This window comes from Anser anser, assembly GCF_964211835.1.
Source record: "Anser anser genome assembly, chromosome: 23".
Classification (NCBI taxonomy): domain Eukaryota; kingdom Metazoa; phylum Chordata; class Aves; order Anseriformes; family Anatidae; genus Anser; species Anser anser.
The window spans coordinates 7921957-7946461 of record NC_139744.1 but is presented as its reverse complement, the minus strand read 5'-3'; the positions used below and the strand labels follow the sequence as shown (position 1 = coordinate 7946461).

General features: G+C 54.6%; 1 long non-coding RNA gene across 1 annotated transcript in view; it reads right to left on the bottom strand.

Annotated features, from left to right (window-relative positions):
• Nucleotides 1-12580: 12580 nt before the first annotated feature.
• Nucleotides 12581-24505, bottom strand: part of LOC310885462 — a 30575-nt gene continuing 18650 nt past the window's right edge. The window contains exon 2 of the long non-coding RNA XR_014574817.1: nt 12581-17872. This is a non-coding gene — a long non-coding RNA (uncharacterized lncRNA). The remainder of the gene's footprint in view (nt 17873-24505) is intronic.

Below are 24505 nucleotides of genomic sequence, written 5' to 3'. Positions count from 1 at the left end.
CACTGGCACCACTGGGGATGCAGTGCAGTGAGTCCAGAGATTGCACTGGCACCACTGGGGATGCAGTGCTGTGACTCCAGAGAGCGGACTGGCACCACTGGGGATGCACTGCAGTGAGTCCAGAGAGTGCACTGGCACCACTGGGGATGCATTGCAGTGAGTCCAGAGAGTGCACTGGCACCACTGGGGAAGCAGTGCAGTGAGTCCAGAGAGTGCACTGGCACCACTGGGGATGCACTGCAGTGAGTCCAGAGAGTGCACTGTCACTACTGGGGATGCAGTGCAGTGAGTCCAGAGAGTGCACTGGCACCACTGAGAATGCACTTCAGTGAGTCCAGAGAGTGCACTGGCACCACTGGGGATGCACTGCAGTGAGTCCAGAGATTGCACTGGCACCACTGGGGATGCAGTACAGTGAGTCCACACAGTGCACTGGCACCACTGGGGATGCAGTGCAGTGAGTCCAGAGAGCTCACTGGCACCACTGGGGATGCACTGCAGTGAGTCCAGAGAGTGCACTGGCTCCACTGGGGATGGAGTGCAGTGAGTCCAGAGAGTGCACTGGCACCACTGGGGATGCACTGCAGTGAGTCCAGAGAGTGTACTAGCACCACTGGGGATGCACTGAAGTCAGTCCAGAGAGTGCACTGGCACCACTGAGAATGCACTTCAGTGAGTCCAGAGAGTGCACTGGCACCACTGGGGATGCACTGCAGTGAGTCCACAGAGTGCACTAGCTGTACTGGGGATGCAGTGCAGTGAGTCCAGAGAGTGCGCTGGAACCACTGGGGATGCAGTGCAGTGAGTCCAGAGAGTGCACTGGCACCACTGGGGATGCAGTGCAGTGACTCCAGAGAGTGCACTGGCACCACTGGGGATGCACTGCAGTGAGTCCAGTGAGTGCACTGGCACCACTGGGGATGCAGTGCAGTGAGTCCAGAGAGTGCACTGGCACCACTGGGGAAGCAGTGCAGTGAGTCCAGAGAGTGCACTGGCACCACTGGGGATGCAGTGCAGTGAGTCTAGAGAGTGCATTGGCACCACTGGGGATGCACTGCAGTGAGTCCTGAGAGTGCACTGGCTCCACCGGGGATGCCCTGCAGTGAGTCCAGAGAGTGCACTGGCGATGCGGTGCAGTGAGTCCAGAGAGTGCACTGGCACCACAGGGGATGCAGTGCAGTGAGTCCAGAGAGTGCACTGGCCCCACTGGGGATGCACTGCAGTGAGTCCAGAGAGTGCACTGTCACTACTGGGGATGAAGTGCAGTGAGTCCAGAGAGTGCACTGGCACCACTGAGAATGCACTTCAGTGAGCCCAGAGAGTGCACTGGCACCACTGGGGATGCAGTGCAGTGAGTCCAGAGAGTGCACTGGCACCACTGGGGATGCAGTGCAGTGAGTTCAGAGAGTGCACTGGCACCACTGGGGATGCACTGCAGTGAGTTCAGAGAGTGCACTGGCACCACTGGGGATGCACTGCAGTGACTCGAAAGAGTGCACTGGCACCACTGGGGAAGCAGTGCAGTGAGTCCAGAGAGTGCACTGGCACCACTGGGGATGCACTGCAGTGAGTCCAGAGAGTGCACTGTCACTACTGGGGATGCAGTGCAGTGAGTCCAGAGAGTGCACTGGCACCACTGAGAATGCACTTCAGTGAGTCCAGAGAGTGCACTGGCACCACTGGGGATGCACTGCAGTGAGTCCAGAGATTGCACTGGCACCACTGGGGATGCAGTACAGTGAGTCCACACAGTGCACTAGCACCACTGGGGATGCAGTGCAGTGAGTCCAGAGAGTGCACTGGCACCACTGGGGATGCACTGCAGTGAGTCCAGAGAGTGCACTGGCTCCACTGGGGATGGAGTGCAGTGAGTCCAGAGAGTGCACTGGCACCACTGGGGATGCACTGCAGTGAGTCCAGAGAGTGTACTAGCACCACTGGGGATGCACTGAAGTCAGTCCAGAGAGTGCACTGGCACCACTGAGAATGCACTTCAGTGAGTCCAGAGAGTGCACTGGCACCACTGGGGATGCACTGCAGTGAGTCCACAGAGTGCACTAGCTCTACTGGGGATGCAGTGCAGTGAGTCCAGAGAGTGCGCTGGAACCACTGGGGATGCAGTGCAGTGAGTCCAGAGAGTGCACTGGCACCACTGGGGATGCAGTGCAGTGACTCCAGAGAGTGCACTGGCACCACTGGGGATGCACTGCAGTGAGTCCAGTGAGTGCACTTGCACCACGGGGGATGCAGTGCAGTGACGCCAGAGAGTGCAGTGGCAGCATTGGGGTGCAGTGCAGTGAGTCCAGAGAGTGCACTGGCACCACTGGGGATGCACTGCAGTGAGTCCTGAGAGTGCACTGGCTCCACCGGGGATGCCCTGCAGTGAGTCCAGAGAGTGCACTGGTGATGCAGTGCAGTCAGTCCAGAGAGTGCACTGGCACCACTGGGGATGCAGCACAGTGAGTCTAGAGAGTGCACTGGCCCCACTGGGGATGCACTGCAGTGAGTCCAGAGAGTGCACTGTCACTACTGGGGATGAAGTGCAGTGAGTCCAGAGAGTGCACTGGCACCACTGAGAATGCACTTCAGTGAGTCCAGAGAGTGCACTGGAACCACTGGGGATGCAGTGCAGTGAGTCCAGAGATTGCACTGGCACCACTGGGGATGCAGTGCTGTGACTCCAGAGAGCGGACTGGCACCACTGGGGATGCACTGCAGTGAGTCCAGAGAGTGCACTGGCACCACTGGGGATGCATTGCAGTGAGTCCAGAGAGTGCACTGGCACCACTGGGGAAGCAGTGCAGTGAGTCCAGAGAGTGCACTGGCACCACTGGGGATGCACTGCAGTGAGTCCAGAGAGTGCACTGTCACTACTGGGGATGCAGTGCAGTGAGTCCAGAGAGTGCACTGGCACCACTGAGAATGCACTTCAGTGAGTCCAGAGAGTGCACTGGCACCACTGGGGATGCACTGCAGTGAGTCCAGAGATTGCACTGGCACCACTGGGGATGCAGTACAGTGAGTCCACACAGTGCACTGGCACCACTGGGGATGCAGTGCAGTGAGTCCAGAGAGCTCACTGGCACCACTGGGGATGCACTGCAGTGAGTCCAGAGAGTGCACTGGCTCCACTGGGGATGGAGTGCAGTGAGTCCAGAGAGTGCACTGGCACCACTGGGGATGCACTGCAGTGAGTCCAGAGAGTGTACTAGCACCACTGGGGATGCACTGAAGTCAGTCCAGAGAGTGCACTGGCACCACTGAGAATGCACTTCAGTGAGTCCAGAGAGTGCACTGGCACCACTGGGGATGCACTGCAGTGAGTCCACAGAGTGCACTAGCTGTACTGGGGATGCAGTGCAGTGAGTCCAGAGAGTGCGCTGGAACCACTGGGGATGCAGTGCAGTGAGTCCAGAGAGTGCACTGGCACCACTGGGGATGCAGTGCAGTGACTCCAGAGAGTGCACTGGCACCACTGGGGATGCACTGCAGTGAGTCCAGTGAGTGCACTGGCACCACTGGGGATGCAGTGCAGTGAGTCCAGAGAGTGCACTGGCACCACTGGGGAAGCAGTGCAGTGAGTCCAGAGAGTGCACTGGCACTACTGGGGATGCAGTGCAGTGAGTCTAGAGAGTGCAGTGGCACCACTGGGGATGCACTGCAGTGAGTCCTGAGAGTGCACTGGCTCCACCGGGGATGCCCTGCAGTGAGTCCAGAGAGTGCACTGGCGATGCGGTGCAGTGAGTCCAGAGAGTGCACTGGCACCACAGGGGATGCAGTGCAGTGAGTCCAGAGAGTGCACTGGCCCCACTGGGGATGCACTGCAGTGAGTCCAGAGAGTGCACTGTCACTACTGGGGATGAAGTGCAGTGAGTCCAGAGAGTGCACTGGCACCACTGAGAATGCACTTCAGTGAGCCCAGAGAGTGCACTGGCACCACTGGGGATGCAGTGCAGTGAGTCCAGAGAGTGCACTGGCACCACTGGGGATGCAGTGCAGTGAGTTCAGAGAGTGCACTGGCACCACTGGGGATGCACTGCAGTGAGTTCAGAGAGTGCACTGGCACCACTGGGGATGCACTGCAGTGACTCGAAAGAGTGCACTGGCACCACTGGGGAAGCAGTGCAGTGAGTCCAGAGAGTGCACTGGCACCACTGGGGATGCACTGCAGTGAGTCCAGAGAGTGCACTGTCACTACTGGGGATGCAGTGCAGTGAGTCCAGAGAGCGCACTGGCACCACTGAGAATGCACTTCAGTGAGTCCAGAGAGTGCACTGGCACCACTGGGGATGCACTGCAGTGAGTCCAGAGATTGCACTGGCACCACTGGGGATGCAGTACAGTGAGTCCACACAGTGCACTAGCACCACTGGGGATGCAGTGCAGTGAGTCCAGAGAGTGCACTGGCACCACTGGGGATGCACTGCAGTGAGTCCAGAGAGTGCACTGGCTCCACTGGGGATGGAGTGCAGTGAGTCCAGAGAGTGCACTGGCACCACTGGGGATGCACTGCAGTGAGTCCAGAGAGTGTACTAGCACCACTGGGGATGCACTGAAGTCAGTCCAGAGAGTGCACTGGCACCACTGAGAATGCACTTCAGTGAGTCCAGAGAGTGCACTGGCACCACTGGGGATGCACTGCAGTGAGTCCACAGAGTGCACTAGCTCTACTGGGGATGCAGTGCAGTGAGTCCAGAGAGTGCGCTGGAACCACTGGGGATGCAGTGCAGTGAGTCCAGAGAGTGCACTGGCACCACTGGGGATGCAGTGCAGTGACTCCAGAGAGTGCACTGGCACCACTGGGGATGCACTGCAGTGAGTCCAGTGAGTGCACTGGCACCACTGGGGATGCAGTGCAGTGAGTCCAGAGAGTGCACTGGCACCACTGGGGAAGCAGTGCAGTGAGTCCAGAGAGTGCAGTGGCACCACTGGGGATGCAGTGCAGTGAGTCCAGAGAGTGCACTGGCAGCACTGGGGATGCAGTGCAGTGAGTCCAGAGAGTGCACTGGCACCACTGGGGATGCAGTTCAGTGAGTCCAGAGAGTGCACTGGCACCACTGGGGATGCAGTGCAGTGAGTCCAGAGAGTGCACTGGCACCACTGAGAATGCAGTGCTGTGACTCCAGAGAGCACACAGGCACCACTGGGGATGCAGTGCAGTGAGTCCAGAGAGTGCACTGGCACCACTGGGGATGCACTGCAGTGAGCCCAGAGCGTGCACTGGCACCAGTGGGGATGCACTGCAGTCAGTCCAGTGAGTGCACTGGCACCACTGGGGAAGCAGTGCAGTGAGTCCAGAGAGTGCAGTGGCACCACTGGTGATGCAGTTTAGTGAGTCCAGAGAGTGCACTGGCACCACTGGGGATGCAGTGCAGTGAGTCCAGTGAGTGTACTGGCACCACTGGGAATGCACTGCAGTGAGTCCAGAGAGTGCACTGGCACCACTGAGAATGCACTTCAGTGAGTCCAGAGAGTGCACTGGCACCACTGGGGATGCACTGCAGTGAGTCCAGAGAGTGCACTGGCACCACTGGGGATGCAGTGCAGTGAGTCCAGAGATTGCACTGGCACCACTGGGGATGCAGTGCTGTGACTCCAGAGAGTGCACTGGCACCACTGGGGATGCAGTGAAGTGAGTCCAGAGAGCGCACTGGCACCAGTGGGGATGCACTGCAGTGAGTCCAGTGAGTGCACTGGCACCACTGGGGAAGCAGTGCAGTGAGTCCAGAGAGTGCAGTGGCACCACTGGGGATGCACTGCAGTGACTCGAAAGAGTGCACTGGCACCACTGGGGATGCGCTGCAGTGAGTCCAGAGAGTGTACTGGCACCACTGGGGATGCACTGCAGTGAGTCCAGAGAGTGCACTGGCACCACTGAGAGTGCACTTCAATGAGTCCAGAGAGTGCACTGGCACCACTGGGGATGCAGTGCAGTGAGTCCAGAGAGTGCAGTGGCACCACTGGGGATGCAGTGCAGTGAGTCCAGAGAGTGCTTTGGCACCAGTGGGGATGCACTGCAGTTACTCCAGAGACTGCACTGGCACCACTCGGGATGCACTGCAGTGAGTCCAGAGAGTGCACTGGCACCACTGGGGATGCACTGCAGTGAGTCCAGAGAGTGCACTGGCACCACAGGGTATGCACTGCAGTGAGTCCAGAGAGTGCACTGTCACCACTAGGGATGCAGTACAGTGAGTCCACAGAGTGCAATGGCACCACTGGGGATGCAGTGCAGTGAGTCCAGAGAGTGCACTGGCACCACTGGGGATGCAATGCAGTGAATCCAGTGAGTGCACTGGCACCACTGGGGATGCAGTGCAGTGAGTCCAGAGAGTGCACTGGCACTACTGGGAATGCAGTGCAGTGAGTCCAGAGAATGCACTGGCACCACTGGGGATGCACTGCAGTGAGTCCAGAGAGTGCACTGTCACTACTGGGGATGCAGTGCAGTGAGTCCAGAGAGTGCACTGGCACCACTGGGGATGCAGTGCAGTGAGTCCTGAGAGTGCACTGGCACCACTGGGGATGCACTGCAGTGAGTCCAGAGATTGCACTGGCACCACTGGGGATGCAGTACAGTGAGTCCACACAGTGCACTAGCACCACTGGGGATGCAGTGCAGTGAGTCCAGAGAGTGCACTGGCACCACTGGGGATGCAGTGCAGTGAGTCCAGAGAGTGCACTGGCACCACTGGTGATGCACTGCTGTGAGTCCAGAGAGTGCACTTGCACCACAGGGGATGCAGTGCAGTGACTCAAGAGAGTGCACTGGCAGCACTGGGGATGCAGTGCAGGGAGTCCAGAGAGTGCACTGGCACCACTGGAGTTGCAGTGCAGTGAGTCCAGAGAGTGCAATGGCACCACTGCGGATGCACTGCAGTGAGTCCAGAGAGTGCACTGGCTCCACTGGGGATGCAGTGCAGTGAGTCCAGAGAGTGCACTGGCACCACTGGGGATGCAGTGCAGTGAGTCCAGAGATTGCACTGGCACCACTGGGGATGCAGTGCTGTGACTCCAGAGAGCGCACAGGCACCACTGGGGATGCAGTGCAGTGAGTCCAGAGAGTGCACTGGCACCACAGGGGATGCACTGCAGTGAGCCCAGAGAGTGCACTGGCACCAGTGGGGATGCACTGCAGTGAGTCCAGTGAGTGCACTGGCACCACTGGGGAAGCAGTGCAGTGAGTCCAGAGAGTGCAGAGGCACCACTGGTGATGCAGTTTAGTGAGTCCAGAGAGTGCACTGGCACCACTGGGGATGCAGTGCAGTGAGTCCAGTGAGTGTACTGGCACCACTGGGGATGCACTGCAGTGAGTCCAGAGAGTGCACTGGCACCACTGAGAATGCACTTCAGTGAGTCCAGAGAGTGCACTGGCACCACTGGGGATGCACTTCAGTGAGTCCAGAGAGTGCACTGGCACCACTGGGGATGCAGTGCTGTGACTCCAGAGAGTGCACTGGCACCACTGGGGATGCAGTGCAGTGAGTCCAGAGAGTGCACTGGCACCACTGGGGATGCGGTGCCGGGAGTCCAGAGAGTGCTTTGGCACCAGTGGGGATGCACTGCAGTTACTCCAGAGACTGCACTGGCACCACTGGGGATGCAGTGCAGTGAGTCCAGAGAGTGCACTGGCACCACTGGGGATGCACTGCAGTGAGTCCAGAGAGTGCACTGTCACCACTGGGGATGCAGTGCAGTGAGTCCACAGAGTGCACTGGCACCACTGGGGATGCAGTGCAGTGAGTCCAGAGAGTGCACTGGCACCACTGGGGATGCATTGCAGTGAGTCCAGAGAGTGCACTGGCACCACAGATGATGCAGTACAGTGAGTCCAGTGAGTGCACTGGCACCACTGGGGATGTAGTGCAGTGACTCGAGAGAGTGCACTTGCACCACTGGGGATGCAGTGCAGTGAGTCCAGAGAGTGCACTGGCACCACTGGGGATGCACTGCAGTGAGTCCAGAGAGTGCACTGGCACCACTGGGGATGCAGTGCTGTGAGTCCAGAGAGTGCACTGGCACCACTGGTGATGCACTGCAGTGAGTCCAGAGATTGCACTGGCACCACTGGGGATGCAGTGCAGTGAGTCCAGAGACTTCACTGGCACCACTGGGGATGCACTGCAGTGAGTCCAGAGAGTGCACTGGCACCACTGGGGATGCACTGCAGTGAGTCCAGAGAGTACACTGGCACCAGTGGGGATGCAGTGCAGTGAGTCCAGAGAGTGCACTGGCACCACTGGGGATGCACTGCAGTGAGTCCAGAGAGTGCTCTGGCACCACTGGGGATGTGTCCAGTGAGTCCAGTGAGTGCACTGGCACCACTGGGGATGCAGTGCATTGAGTCCAGGGAGTACACTGGCACCAGTGGGGATGCACTGCAGTGAGTCCAGAGAGTGCACTGTCACCACTGGGGATGCAGTGCAGTCAGTCCAGTGAGTGCACTGGCACCACTGGGGGTGCAGTACAGTGAGTTCAGAGAGTGCACTGGCACCACTGGGGATGCACTGCAGTGAGTCCAGACAGTGCACTGGCACCACTGGGGATGCCCTGCAGTGAGTCCAGAGAGTGCACTGGCACCACTGGTGATGCACTGCAGTGAGTCCAGAGATTGCACTGGCACCACTGGGGATGCAGTGCAGTGAGTCCAGAGACTTCACTGGCACCACTGGGGATGCACTGCAGTGAGTCCAGAGAGTGCACTGGCACCACTGGGGATGCACTGCAGTGAGTCCAGAGAGTACACTGGCACCAGTGGGGATGCAGTGCAGTGAGTCCAGAGAGTGCACTGGCACCACTGGGGATGCACTGCAGTGAGTCCAGAGAGTGCTCTGGCACCACTGGGGATGTGTCCAGTGAGTCCAGTGAGTGCACTGGCACCACTGGGGATGCAGTGCATTGAGTCCAGGGAGTACACTGGCACCAGTGGGGATGCACTGCAGTGAGTCCAGAGAGTGCACTGTCACCACTGGGGATGCAGTGCAGTCAGTCCAGTGAGTGCACTGGCACCACTGGGGGTGCAGTACAGTGAGTTCAGAGAGTGCACTGGCACCACTGGGGATGCACTGCAGTGAGTCCAGACAGTGCACTGGCACCACTGGGGATGCAGTGGAGTGAGTCCAGAGAGTGCACTGGCACCACTGGGGATGCAGTGCAGTGAGTCCAGAGAGTGCACTGGCACCACTGGGGCTTCAGTGCAGTGAGTCCAGAGAGTGCACTGGCACCACTGGGGATGCACTGCAGTGAGTCCAGAGAGTGCACTGGCACCACTGGGGATGCACTGCAGTGAGTCCAGAGAGTGCACTGTCACCACTGGGGATGCAGTACAGTGAGTCCACAGAGTGCACTGGCACCAGTGGGTATGCAGTACAGTGAGTCCAGAGAGTGCACTGGCACCACTGGGCATGCAGTGCAGTGAGTCCAGAGAGTGCACTGGCACCACTGGGGATGCAGTGCAGTGAGTCCAGAGAGTGCTTTGGCACCAGTGGGGATGCAGTGCAGTTACTCCAGAGACTGCACTGGCACCACCGGGGATGCAGTGCGGTGAGTCCAGAGAGTGCACTGGCACCACTGGGGATGCAGTACAGTGAGTCCACAGAGTGCACTGGCACCACTGGGGATGCACTGCAGTGAGTACAGAGACTTCACAGGCACCACTGGGGATGCAGTGCAGTGAATCCAGTGAGTGCACTGGCACCACTGGGGATGCAGTGCAGTGAGTCCAGAGAGTGCACTGGCACTACTGGGGATGCAGTGCAGTGAGTCCAGAGAGTGCACTGGCACTACTGGGGATGCACTGCAGTGAGTCCAGAGAGTGCACTGTCACTACTGGGGATGCAGTGCAGTGAGTCCAGGGAGTGCACTGGCACCACTGGGGATGCGTTGCAGTGAGTCCAGAGAGTGCACTGGCACCACTGGGGATGCACTGCAGTGAGTCCAGAGAGTGCACTGGCACCACTGGGGATGCAGTGCAGTGAGTCCAGAGATTGCACTGGCACCACCTGTGATGCAGTGCATGAGTCCAGAGAGTGCACTGGCACCAATGGGGCTGCAGTGCAGTGAGTCCAAAGAGTGCACTGGCACCACTGGGAATGCACTGCAGTGAGTCCAGAGAGTGCACTGGCACCACTGGGGATGCACTTCAGTGAGTACAGAGATTGCACTGGCACTACTGGGGATGCAGTGCAGTGAGTCCAGAGAGTGCACTGGCACCACTGTGGATGCAGTGCATTGAGTCCAGAGAGTGCACTGGCACAACTGGGGATGCACTTCAGTGAGTCCAGAGAGTGCACTGACACCACTGGGGATGCAGTGCAGTGAGTCCAGAGAGTGCACTGGCACCACTGGGGATGCACTGCAGTGAGTCCAGACAGTACACTGGCACCAGTGGGGATGCAGTGCAGTGAGTCCAGAGAGTGCACTGGCACCACTGGGGATGCACTGCAGTGAGTCCAGAGAGTGCACTGGCACCACTGGGGATGTGTCCAGTGAGTCCAGTGAGTGCACTGGCACCACTGGGGATGCAGTGCAGTGAGTCCAGAGAGTACACTGGCACCAGTGGGGATGCAGTGCAGTGAGTCCAGAGAGTGCACTGGCACCACTGGGGATGCAGTGCAGTCAGTCCAGTGAGTGCACTGGCACCACTGGGGGTGCAGTACAGTGAGTCCAGAGAGTGCACTGGCACCACTGGGGATGCACTGCAGTGAGTCCAGAGAGTGCAGTGGCACCACTAGGGATGCAGTGCAGTGAGTCCAGAGAGTGCACTGGCAGCACTGGGGATGCAGTGCAGTGAGTCCAGAGAGTGCACTGGCACCACTGGGGATGCAGTTCAGTGAGTCCAGAGAGTGCACTGGCACCACTGGGGATGCAGTGCAGTGAGTCCAGAGAGTGCACTGGCACCACTGGGGATGCACTGCAGTGAGTCCAGAGAGTGCACTGGCACCACTGGGGATGCAGTGCTGTGACTCCAGAGAGTGCACTGGCACCACTGGGGATGCGGTGCCTGGAGTCCAGAGAGTGCTTTGGCACCAGTGGGGATGCACTGCAGTTACTCCAGAGAGTGCACTGGCACCACTGGGGATGCAGTGCAGTGAGTCCAGAGAGTGCACTGGCACCACTGGGGATGCACTGCAGTGAGTCCAGAGAGTGCACTGGCACCACTGGGGATGCAGTGCAGTGAGTCCAGGGAGTGCACTGTCACCACTGGGGATGCAGTGCAGTGAGTCCACAGAGTGCACTGGCACCACTGGGGATGCAGTGCAGTGAGTCCAGAGAGTGCACTGGCACCACTGGGGATGCACTGCAGTGAATCCAGTGAGTGCACTGGCACCACTGGGGATACAGTGCAGTGAGTCCAGAGAGTGCACAGGCACCACTGGGGATGCATTGCAGTGAGTCCAGAGAGTGCACTGGCACCACTGGGGATGCATTGCAGTGAGTCCAGAGAGTGCACTGGCACCACAGATGATGCAGTACAGTGAGTACAGTGAGTGCACTGGCACCACTGGGGATGTAGTGCAGTGACTCGAGAGAGTGCACTGGCACCACTGGGGATGCAGTGCAGTGAGTCCAGAGAGTGCACTGGCACTACTGGGGATGCAGTGCAGTGAATCCAGAGAGTGCACTGGCACCACCTGTGATGCAGTGCAGTGAGTCCAGAGAGTGCACTGGCACCAATGGGGCTGCAGTGCAGTGAGTCCAAAGAGTGCACTGGCACCACTGGGAATGCACTGCAGTGAGTCCAGAGAGTGCACTGGCACCACTGGTGATGCAGTACAGTGAGTCCAGAGAGTGCACTGGCAGCACTGGGGATGCACTGCAGTGAGTCCAGAGAGTGCACTGGCACCACTGGGGATGCACTTCAGTGAGTCCAGAGATTGCACTGGCACCACTGGGGATGCAGTGCATTGAGTCCAGAGAGTGCACTGGCACAACAGGGGATGCACTTCAGTGAGTCCAGAGAGTGCACTGACACCACTGGGGATGCAGTGCAGTGAGTCCAGAGAGTGCACTGGCACCACTGGGGATGCACTGCAGTGAGTCCAGAGAGTGCACTGGCACCACTGGGGATGCACTTCAGTGAGTCCAGAGATTGCACTGGCACCACTGGGGATGCAGTGCATTGAGTCCAGAGAGTGCACTGGCACAACAGGGGATGCACTTCAGTGAGTCCAGAGAGTGCACTGACACCACTGGGGATGCAGTGCAGTGAGTCCAGAGAGTGCACTGGCACCACTGGGGATGCACTGCAGTGAGTCCAGAGAGTACACTGGCACCAGTGGGAATGCAGTGCAGTGAGTCCAGAGAGTGCACTGGCACCACTGGGGATGCACTGCAGTGAGTCCAGAGAGTGCACTGGCACCACTGGGGATGTGTCCAGTGAGTACAGTGAGTGCACTGGCACCACTGGGGATGCAGTGCAGTGAGTTCGGAGAGTACACTGGCACCACTGGGGATGCAGTGCAGTGAGTCCAGAGAGTGCACTGGCACCACTGGGGATGCAGTGCAGTCAGTCCAGCTTACACCTCCCCTCCAGTTCAGCTTACACCTGAAAGATATCTACTAGACCGGATCGTCTTGAAGCCCCCCCTCTAGCTCAACCACACAAATAGTACACCAAAACTAAAGAATTTACTAAACTAATTAAACTAAAGCATTTTACAGTCTTAGTATAGGCGATAGAAAAGACACTTAGACGCGATAGAGACCCCAGTACCGTAAGGGAAAGATGAAATAGCAGTGAAACAATCAAAGCGACAGACAGCAAAGATCAACCCTTGTACCTTTTGCATCATGGTTTAGCGAGAACAACCAAGCAAAGTGAACTAAAGTTTGCCCCCCTGAAACCCAAGCGAGCTACTTTCAAGCAGTTAAAGAGAGCGAACCCGTCTCTGTTGCAAAAGAGTGGGATGACTTGTCAGTAGAGGTGAAAAGCCAACCGAGCTGGGTGATAGCTGGTTACCTGTGAAACGAATCTAAGTTCCCCCTTAATCCTCCCTACCGGACATCCTGAACCCTAATGAGATGATTAAGAGCTATTTAATGGAGGGACAGCTCCATTAAAAAAGGACACAACCTCGACTAGCGGATAATTCTTACTACTGATCCTACCGTGGGCCCTAAAGCAGCCATCAAAAAAGAGTGCGTCAAAGCTCCACCACCTAAAAATACCAAAATAAGATGATTCCCTTATCACAAACAGGTCAACCTATGAATATAGGAGAATTAATGCTAAAATAAGTAACTCAGGGCCACACCCCTCTAACGGCGCAAGCTTACATAGAAACATTATTAACAGACCTAGACAGATACAAAAACCCCTACAAGACCACGTATTAACTAACCCTGTTAACCCGACTCAGGAGCGCCTATAAGAGCGATTAAAATCTGTGAAAGGAACTCGGCAAATTAATAAGGCCCGACTGTTTACCAAAAACATAGCCTTCAGCAAATTAAACAAGTATTGAAGGTGATGCCTGCCCGGTGACTTAGGTTTAACGGCCGCGGTATCCTAACCGTGCAAAGGTAGCGCAATCAATTGTCCCATAAATCGAGACTTGTATGAATGGCTAAACGAGGTCTTAACTGTCTCTCACAGATAATCAGTGAAATTGATCTCCCCGTGCAAAAGCGGGGATGTGAACATAAGACGAGAAGACCCTGTGGAACTTAAAAATCAACGACCACCGCGAATCCTCAATCAACCCCACTGGGGCCACTACCATCGCAGAGCCTGGTCGATATTTTTCGGTATATTTCGGTATATCGGTATATATTTTTCGGTATATTCGGTATATCGATATTTTTCCAAAAACAAGACCATACCTCTTTACCTAGAGCTACCCCTCAAAGTGCTAACAGTGACCAGACCCAATATAATTGATTAATGGACCAAGCTACCCCAGGGATAACAGCGCAATCCCCCTCAAGAGCCCATATCGACAGGGGGGTTTACGACCTCGATGTTGGATCAGGACATCCTAATGGTGCAGCCGCTATTAAGGGTTCGTTTGTTCAACGATTAACAGTCCTACGTGATCTGAGTTCAGACCGGAGCAATCCAGGTCGGTTTCTATCTATGACACACTCTCCCCAGTACGAAAGGACCGGGAAAGTGGGGCCAATACCACAAGCACGCCCCCCCCCTCTAAGCAGTGAAACCAACTAAACCGTGAAGAGGGCCTTCCCCCACCACTTTCAATCCTAGAAAAGGACCAGCTAGAGTGGCAGAGCCCGGCAAGTGCAGAAGGCTTAAGCCCTTTCCCCAGAGGTTCAAATCCTCTCCCTAGCTTCACCCATGATTCAAATAACAACACTAAGCTGCCTCATTATATCCCTCCTATACATCATCCCAATCCTGATTGCCGTAGCCTTCCTAACCCTAGTAGAACGGAAAATCCTAAGCTACATACAATCCCGCAAAGGCCCTAACGTTGTCGGGCCTTTTGGCCTACTTCAACCATTTGCGGACGGACTGAAACTATTTACCAAAGAGCCCATCCGACCCTCTACCTCTTCCCCACTTCTATTCATTCTGATACCAATACTAGCCCTTGTCCTAGCCCTCACCACTTGAGCACCACTACCACTCCCATTTCCCCTAGCAGATCTAAACCTCGGAGTTCTCTTCCTAATAGCCATGTCAAGCCTAGCCGTCTACTCAGTCCTATGATCAGGCTGAGCCTCGAACTCAAAATACGCACTAATCGGAGCCCTACGGGCAGTAGCACAGACCATTTCATACGAAGTGACACTGGCCATAATCCTGCTATCAATAATCATACTAAGCGGAAGCTACACACTCAGCTCCTTTGCCGTCGCACAGGAGCCTCTATACTTCATTTTCTCCTCATGACCCCTAGCAATAATATGATACGTATCCACCCTAGCAGAGACAAACCGAGCTCCTTTTGACCTCACAGAGGGTGAATCTGAGCTAGTCTCAGGGTTTAACGTTGAATACGCCGCAGGACCCTTCGCCTTATTCTTCCTAGCTGAATATGCGAACATTATGCTAATAAATACACTTACAGCCATCATATTCCTAAACCCAAGCGCCCTAGGGCCACCCACAGAACTATTCCCCGTCATCCTAGCCACAAAAGTCCTCCTACTATCTTCTGGTTTCTTATGGGTCCGAGCTTCATACCCACGATTCCGATATGACCAACTAATACACCTACTATGAAAAAACTTCCTACCCCTCACACTAGCTCTGTGCCTCTGACACATCAGCATACCTATCTGCTATGCAGGCCTACCTCCTTACATAAGGAAATGTGCCTGAACTACAAAGGGTCACTATGATAAAGTGAACATAGAGGTATAACAGCCCTCTCATTTCCTGTTGACCTTAGAAAAGTAGGAATTGAACCCACACAAGAGAAATCAAAATTCTCCATACTTCCCTTATATTATTTTCTAGTAGAGTCAGCTAATCAAGCTATCGGGCCCATACCCCGAAAATGATGGTTTAACCCCCTCCTCTACTAATGAACCCTTACGCGACCCCAATCATAACCTTCAGCCTCATCTTGGGCACCACAATCACAATTTCCAGCAACCACTGAGTTCTGGCCTGGACAGGACTGGAGATCAACGCACTAGCCATCATTCCCCTAATTGCCAAATCCCACCACCCACGAGCAGTAGAAGCCGCAACGAAATACTTCCTAACCCAAGCAGCTGCTTCCGCCCTGGTCCTATTCTCTAGCATAACCAATGCCTGAGTCACCGGCCAATGAGACATCACACAAATAAACCACCCAACCTCCTGTCTACTACTGACAGCAGCAATCGCTATTAAACTGGGCCTAGTGCCATTTCACTTCTGATTCCCAGAAGTACTACAAGGATCGCCACTAATAACAGCCCTGCTACTCTCGACCCTCATAAAATTCCCCCCACTAACCCTGCTCCTACTAACATCCAAATCCCTCGACCCAGCTCTACTCACCGCCATGGCCCTAGCCTCAACAGCACTAGGAGGCTGAATAGGACTGAACCAAACACAAACACGCAAAATCCTAGCCTTCTCGTCCATCTCCCACTTAGGCTGAATCGCCATCATCCTAGTTTACAGCCCCAAATTGGCCTTACTTACCTTCTACCTATACACAATCATAACATCAGCCGTATTCCTAGCCCTTAACAAAATCAAAGCCCTTAACCTATCCATGATCACAACCTCATGAACAAAAACCCCAGTGCTAAACGCCACCCTAATACTAGTACTTTTATCCCTAGCAGGCCTCCCCCCATTAACAGGCTTTATACCAAAGTGACTTATCATCCAAGAACTAACTAAACAGGAAATAACACCAGCAGCCATGGCAATTGCCATGCTATCACTGCTCAGCCTCTTCTTCTACCTACGCCTCGCATACCACTCAACAATTACCCTTCCCCCCAACTCCTCTAACCACATAAAACAATGATACACTAGCAAAGCCCCAAGCACACCTACTGCGGTCCTTGCCTCACTATCAATCCTCTTACTTCCCCTGTCCCCAATAATACATGCCATTGTCTAGAAACTTAGGATAACACCCCAAACCGAAGGCCTTCAAAGCCTTAAATAAGAGTTAAACCCTCTTAGTTTCTGCACATTAAGACTTACAGAATATTAACCTGTATCTTCTGAATGCAAGTCAGACGCTTTAATTAAGCTAAAGCCTCCCTAGACAGATGGGCTTCGATCCCACAAAACTCTAGTTAACAGCTAAATGCCTAAACCAATTGGCTTCTGCCTACAAAGACCCTGACGCACCCTAGTGCGCATCGATGAGCTTGCAACTCAACATGAATTTCACTACAGAGCCGATAAGAAGAGGAATTAAACCTCTGTAAAAAGGACTACAGCCTAACGCTTCAACACTCAGCCATCTTACCCGTCACCTTCATCAACCGATGACTATTTTCCACTAACCATAAGGATATTGGCACCCTGTACCTCATCTTCGGGGCATGAGCAGGAATAGTCGGCACCGCACTCAGCCTATTAATCCGCGCAGAACTAGGACAACCAGGAACTCTCCTAGGCGACGACCAAATTTACAATGTAATCGTTACCGCTCACGCCTTTGTAATAATCTTCTTTATAGTCATACCCATCATGATCGGAGGATTCGGCAACTGATTAGTCCCCCTCATAATCGGTGCCCCCGACATAGCATTCCCGCGAATAAACAACATAAGCTTTTGACTCCTCCCCCCATCATTCCTCCTCCTACCAGCCTCATCCACTGTAGAAGCTGGCGCCGGCACAGGCTGAACTGTCTACCCTCCCCTAGCAGGTGACCTTGCCCACGCCGGAGCTTCAGTAGACCTGGCTATCTTCTCACTCCACTTAGCCGGTATCTCCTCCATCCTTGGGGCCATCAACTTTATCACCACAGCCATCAACATAAAACCCCCCGCACTCTCACAATACCAAACCCCACTATTTGTCTGATCCGTACTAATTACCGCCATCCTACTCCTTCTATCACTCCCCGTACTCGCCGCCGGTATTACAATATTACTAACTGATCGAAACCTAAACACCACATTCTTCGACCCCGCTGGAGGAGGATACCCAATCCTGTACCAACACCTATTCTGATTCTTCGGACACCCAGAAGTCTATATTCTGATCCTACCGGGGTTCGGAATCATCTCACACGTAGTCACGTACTACTCAGGCAAAAAGGAGCCCTTCGGCTACATGGGAATAGTCTGAGCCATACTATCCATCGGCTTCCTAGGATTCATCGTCTGAGCTCACCACATGTTTACAGTAGGAATAGACGTTGATACCCGAGCCTACTTTACATCAGCCACTATAATCATTGCCATCCCTACCGGAATCAAAGTATTTAGCTGACTAGCCACCCTGCACGGAGGAACAATCAAATGAGACCCCCCCCAATACTATGAGCTCTAGGATTTATCTTCCTATTTACCATCGGAGGATTAACAGGAATCGTTCTTGCAAACTCTTCCCTAGACATCGCCCTGCACGACACGTACTACGTAGTTGCCCACTTCCACTACGTCCTATCCATAGGCGCCGTCTTTGCCATTCTAGCAGGATTTACTCACTGATTCCCACTACTCACTGGGTTTACCCTACACCAAACATGAGCAAAAGCCCACTTCGGGGTAATATTTACAGGAGTAAACCTAACGTTCTTCCCCCAGCACTTCCTAGGCCTAGCAGGAATACCCCGACGATACTCGGACTATCCCGACGCCTACACACTATGAAACACCATTTCCTCCTAGTCCTAGGACTTAGAGAAACTCCAGTACTAAAAATAGTAAACACAAGCAATAATTTCATATACTTCACTCTCACTCACCACTCAACTATCAGCTAACCACACCCCCGTCCACATAGCTTAACACAAAGCATGGCACTGAAGTTGCCAAGATGGCATAAAACATGCCTGCGGACAAAAGACTTAGTCCTAACCTTACGGTTGGTTTTTGCTAAATATATACATGCAAGTATCCGCGCCCCAGTGTAAACGCCCTCGACCACCTACCCCCATACAGGCCTTGAGGAGCGGGTATCAGGCACACCCAAGTAGTAGCCCAAGACGCCTCGCTAAGCCACGCCCCCACGGGTATTCAGCAGTAATTAACATTAAGCAATGAGTGCAAACTTGACTTAGTTATAGCAACAGCCTAACTTCAAGGGTTGGTAAATCTTGTGCCAGCCACCGTGGTCATACAAGAAACCCAAATCAACCGTCCTATTGACACGGCGTAAAGAGTGGTAAAATGCCTATCCTAGCTAACTAAGATCAAAATGCAACTGAGCTGTCATAAGCCCAAGATGCACCTAAACACACCATTAAGATGATCTTAGGAACTAACGACTGATTTAAACCCACGAAAGCCAGGGCCCAAACTGGGATTAGATACCCCACTATGCCTGGCCCTAAATCTTGATACTTACTTTACCGAAGTATCCGCCAGAGAACTACGAGCACAAACGCTTAAAACTCTAAGGACTTGGCGGTGCCCCAAACCCACCTAGAGGAGCCTGTTCTACAATCGATAATCCCCGATTAACCCAACCACCCCTTGCCAACACAGCCTACATACCGCCGTCGCCAGCCCACCTCGAATGAGAACACAACAGTGGACACAATAGCACCCCGCTAATAAGACAGGTCAAGGTATAGCCTATGGAGTGGAAGAAATGGGCTACATTCCCTATTCATAGGGCACACGGAAAGAAGCGTGAAACCACTTCTGGAAGGCGGATTTAGCAGTAAAGTGGGACAATAGAGCCTACTTTAAGCCGGCCCTGGGGCACGTACATGGTTAAACATGCCTGTTAGTAGTGTGGCGAGCCATAGTGGGAAGGCTAGGGCTATGTTCATAGATAGTTGGGTGGTTGGGGTGAATGTATATGGAAGGAGGCCTAGAAGGTTGATTGTAAGAAGTATGATTATTAGGGATGTAAATATTATGGCTCATTTGTGGCCATTTTTGTTGAGTGGGACTATTAGTTGTTTTGTGATTAGGTGAAGGAGTCATGTTTGGATAGTAGAAAGGCGGTTGTTGATTCATCGGTTGTTTGGGGACGGGAATAGTAGGGCTGGGAAGAGTAGGGATAGTAGGATTAAGGGGATGCCAAATAGATTGGGGCTGGAAAATTGGTCAAAGAAGCTTAGGTTCATGGTCAGGATCATGGTGTGGGTTTGGTAGTGAGGGAGGTCTTATTTGATGGGGGGTTGGTTGTGGTGAAGGCTAGTAGTTTTGGTTGGATGAGGAGTGCTAGGGTTAATCAGGTTATAATTATGATTGAAAATCATGGTGCGGGGTTAAGCTGTGGCATATCATTAAGGAGGGGGAAGTCCCTCTTTGGCTAGCTTAAAAGGCTAGTGCTGTTGCATAGCTTCTTAATGATTAGGATGATGATAGAAGGGACGATCAGGCCTCGAAATGTGGGAGTGGGGTTGATTCTACTACAATGGGTATGTAGCTGTGATTAGCCCCGCAAATTTCTGAGCATTGTCCGTAAAAAATCCCAGGCCGGGTGGTAATGAATGAAGTTTGGTTTAGTCGGCCTGGGATTGCGTCTGTTTTAACTCCGAGCGTTGGGACTGCTCAGGAGTGGAGTACGTCTCCTGCAGTAATGATCACGCGGATGGGGGATTCTATTGGGATAACTACGCGGTGGTCAACTTCTAGCAGTCGGAAGTGGCCGTTGGGTAAGTCTGGGGTGGGCACTATGTAGGAGTCGAATGATAGGTCTTTGAAGTCTGTGTATTCGTAGCTTCAGTATCATTGGTGGCCGATGGCTTTTAGGGTGAGGTCTGGTTCGTCGATTTTGTCCATTATGTAGAGGATTTGTAGGGATGGGAGGGCGAGGAGTACCAGGACGATAGCAGGTAGGATTGTCCAGATCAGCTCTACTTCTTGGGCGTCTACAGCATTGGACGAGAGTTTTTCTGTTAGTATGTGGGCTAAAAGGTAGAGAACTAGGCTGCAGATAGCTAGGGCAACGATTAGGGCGTGGTCGTGGAATTCAACGAGTTCTTCTATGATGGGTGATGAGGCGTCTTGGAATCCTAGTTGGGAGTGGTTGGCCACATGAGATGTACAGGATTTTTACCTGTGATTTAGTCTTGACAAGGCTATGTAATTGGTTTACTAACGTCTCATAAGAAAGAAGCATGAGCGGTTAACCTCCTGGGAGACCCAGAAAACTTCACCCCAGCAAACCCGCTAGTAACCCCACCACACATCAAGCCAGAATGATACTTCCTATTCGCCTACGCCATCCTACGTTCAATCCCAAATAAACTAGGAGGCGTATTAGCACTGGCCGCCTCCGTACTGATCCTATTCCTAATCCCATTCCTGCACAAATCAAAACAACGAGCAATAACATTCCGACCACTCTCCCAGCTCCTATTCTGAGTACTAGTCGCCGACCTCCTCGTCCTAACATGAGTAGGAAGCCAACCCGTCGAACACCCATTCATCATCATCGGCCAACTCGCTTCAATCGCCTACTTCACTATCCTCCTATTTCTCCTCCCCGCCGCAAGCGCCCTAGAAAACAAAACTCTCAACTGCTAAATACTCTAATAGTTTATAAAAACATTGGTCTTGCAAACCAAAGATTGAAGTCCAGAGAGTGCACTGGCACCACTGGGGATGCAGTGCATTGAATCCAGAGAGTGCACTGGCACAACTGGGGATGCACTTCAGTGAGTCCAGAGAGTGCACTGACACCACTGGGGATGCAGTGCAGTGAGTCCAGAGAGTGCACTGGCACCACTGGGGATGCAGTGCAGTGAGTCCAGAGACTGCACTGGCACCACTGGGGATGCAGTGCAGTGAGTCCAGAGAGTGCACTGGCACCACTGGGGATGCACTGCAGTGAGTCCAGAGAGTGCACTGGCACCACTGGGGATGCACTGCAGTGAGTCCAGAGAGTGCACTGGCACCACTGGACATGCAGTACAGTGAGTCCACAGAGTGCACTGGTACCAGTGGGGATGCAGTGCAGTGAGTCCAGAGAGTGCACTGGCACCACTGGGCATGCAGTGCAGTGAGTCCAGAGAGTGCACTGGCACCACTGGGGATGCAGTGCAGTGAGTCCAAAGACTTCACTGGCAAAACTGGGGATGCAGTGCAGTGAGTCCAGAGAGTGCACTGGCACCACTGGGGATGCAGTGCAGTGAGTCCAGAGATTGCACTGGCACCACCGGGGCTGCAGTGCAGTGAGTCCAGAGAGTGCACTGGCACCACTGGGGATGCACTGCAGTGAGTCCAGAGAGTGCACTGGCACCACTGGGGATGCACTACAGTGAGTCCAGAGATTGCACTGGCACCACTGGGGATGCAGTGCACTGAGTCCAGAGAGTGCACTGGCACCACTGTGGATGCAGTGCTGTGAGTCCAGAGAGTGCACTGGCACAACTGGGGATGCAGTGCAGTGAGTCCAGAGAGTGCACTGGCACCACCTAGGATGCAGTGCAGTGAGTCCAGAGAGTGCACTGGCACCACTGGGGATGCAGTGCAGTGAGTCCAGAGAGTGCTCTGGCACCACTGGGGATGCACTGCAGTGAGTCCAGAGAGTACACTGGCACCACTGGGGATGCAGTGCAGTGAGTCCAGAGAGTGCACTGGCACCACTGGACATGCAGTCCAGTTAGTCCAGTGAGTGCACTGGCACCACTGGGGATGCAGTGCAGTGACTGCAGAGAGTACACTGGCACCACCGGGGATTCACTGCAGTGAGTCCAGAGAGTGCACTGGCACCACCTGTGATGCAGTGCAGTGAGTCCAGTGAGTGCACTGGCACCACTGGGGATGCAGTGCTGTGACTCCAGAGAGCGCACTGGCACCACTGGGGATGCAGTGCAGTCAGTCCAGTGAGTGCACTGGCACCACTGGGGGTGCAGTACAGTGAGTCCAGAGAGCGCACTGACACCACTGGGGATGCACTGCAGTGAGGCCAGAAAGTGCACTGGCACCACTGGGGATGCAGTGCAGTGAGTCCAGAGACTGCACTGGCACCACTGGGGATGCAGTGCAGTGAGTCCAGAGAGTGCACTGGCACCACTGGGGATGCACTGCAGTGAGTCCAGAGAGTGCACTGGCACCACTGGGGATGCACTGCAGTTAGTCCAGAGAGTGCACTGTCACCACTGGGGATGCAGTACAGTGAGTCCACATAGTGCACTGGCACCAGTGGGGATGCAGTACAGTGAGTCCAGAGAGTGCACTGGCACCACTGGACATGCAGTGCAGTGAGTCCAGAGAGTGCACTGGCACCACTGGGGATGCACTTCAGTGACTCCACAGAGTGCACTGGCTCCACTGGGGATGCAGTGCAGTGAGTCCAAAGACTTCACTGGCACCACTGGGGATGCAGTGCAGTGAGTCCAGAGAGTGCACTGGCACCACTGGGGATGCAGTTAAGTGAGTGCAGAGAGTGCACTGGCACCACTGGGGATGCACTGCAGTGAGTCCAGAGAGTGCACTGGCACCACTTGGGATGCACTACAGTGAGTCCAGAGAGTGCACTGGCACCACTGGGGATGCAGTGCAGTGAGTCCAGAGAGTGCACTGGCACCACTGGGGATGCAGTGCAGTGAGTCCAGTGAGTGTACTGGCACCACTGGGGATGCACTTCATTGAGCCCAGAGAGTGCACTGGCACCACTGAGAATGCACTTCAGTGAGTCCAGAGAGTGCACTGGCACCACTGGGGATGCACTGCAGTGAGTCCAGAGACTGCACTAGCACCACTGGGGATGCGGTGCAGAGAATCCTGTGAGTACACTGGCACCACTGGGGATGCAGTGCAGTGAGTCCAGAGAGCTCACTGGCACCACTGGGGATGCAGTGCAGTGAGTCCAGAGAGTGCACTGGCACCACTGGAGATGCAGTACAGTGAGTCCAGTGAATGCACTGGCACCACTGGGGATGCAGTGCAGTGAGTCCAGAGAGTGCACTGGCACCACTGGGGATGCAGTACAGTGAGTCCAGTGAGTGCACTGGTACCACTGGGGATGCAGTGCAGTGAGTCCAGAGAGTGCACTGGCACCACTGGAGATGCAGTACAGTGAGTCCAGTGAGTGCACTGGCACTACTGGGGATGTAGTGCAGTGACTCGAGAGAGTGCACTGGCACCACTGGGGATGCACTGCAGTGAGTCCAGAGAGTGCACTGGCAGCACTGGGGATGCAGTGCAGTGAGTCCAGAGAGTGCACTGGCACCACTGGGGATGCACTGCAGTGAGTCCAGAGAGCGCACTGGCTCCACTGGGGATGCAGTGCAGTCAGTCCAGTGAGTGCACTGGCACCACTGGGGATGCAGTGCAGTGAGTCCAGAGAGTGCACTGGCACCACTGGGGATGCAGTGCAGTGAGTCCAGAGAGTGCACTGGCACCACTGGGGATGCACTGCAGTGAGTCCAGAGAGTGCACGGGCTCCACTGGGGATGCAGTGCAGTGAGTCCAGTGAATGCACTGGCACCACTGGGGATGCACTGCAGTGAGTCCAGAGAGTGCACTGACACCACTGGGGATGCAGTGCAGTGAGTCCACAGAGTGCACTGGCACCACTGGGGATGCAGTGCAGTGAGTCCAGAGAGTGCACTGGAACCTCTGGGGATGCAGTGCAGTGATTTCAGAGAGTGCACTGGGAACACTGGGGATGCAGTGCAGTGAGTCCAGAGAATGCACTGGCACCACTGGGGATGCAGTGCAGTGAGTCCAGAGAGTGCACTGGCACCACTGGGGATGCAGTGCAGTGAGTCCAGAGAGTGCACTGGCACCAGAGGGAATGCACTGCAGTGAGTCCAGTGAGTGCACTGGCACCACTGTGGATGCACTGCAGTGAGTCCAGAGAGTGCACTGGCACCACTGGGGATGCAGTGCAGTGAGTCCAGAGAGTGCACTGGCACCACCGGGGCTGCAGTGCAGTGAGTCCAGAGAGTGCACTGGCACCACTGGGGATGCACTGCAGTGAGTCCAGAGAGTGCACTGGCAC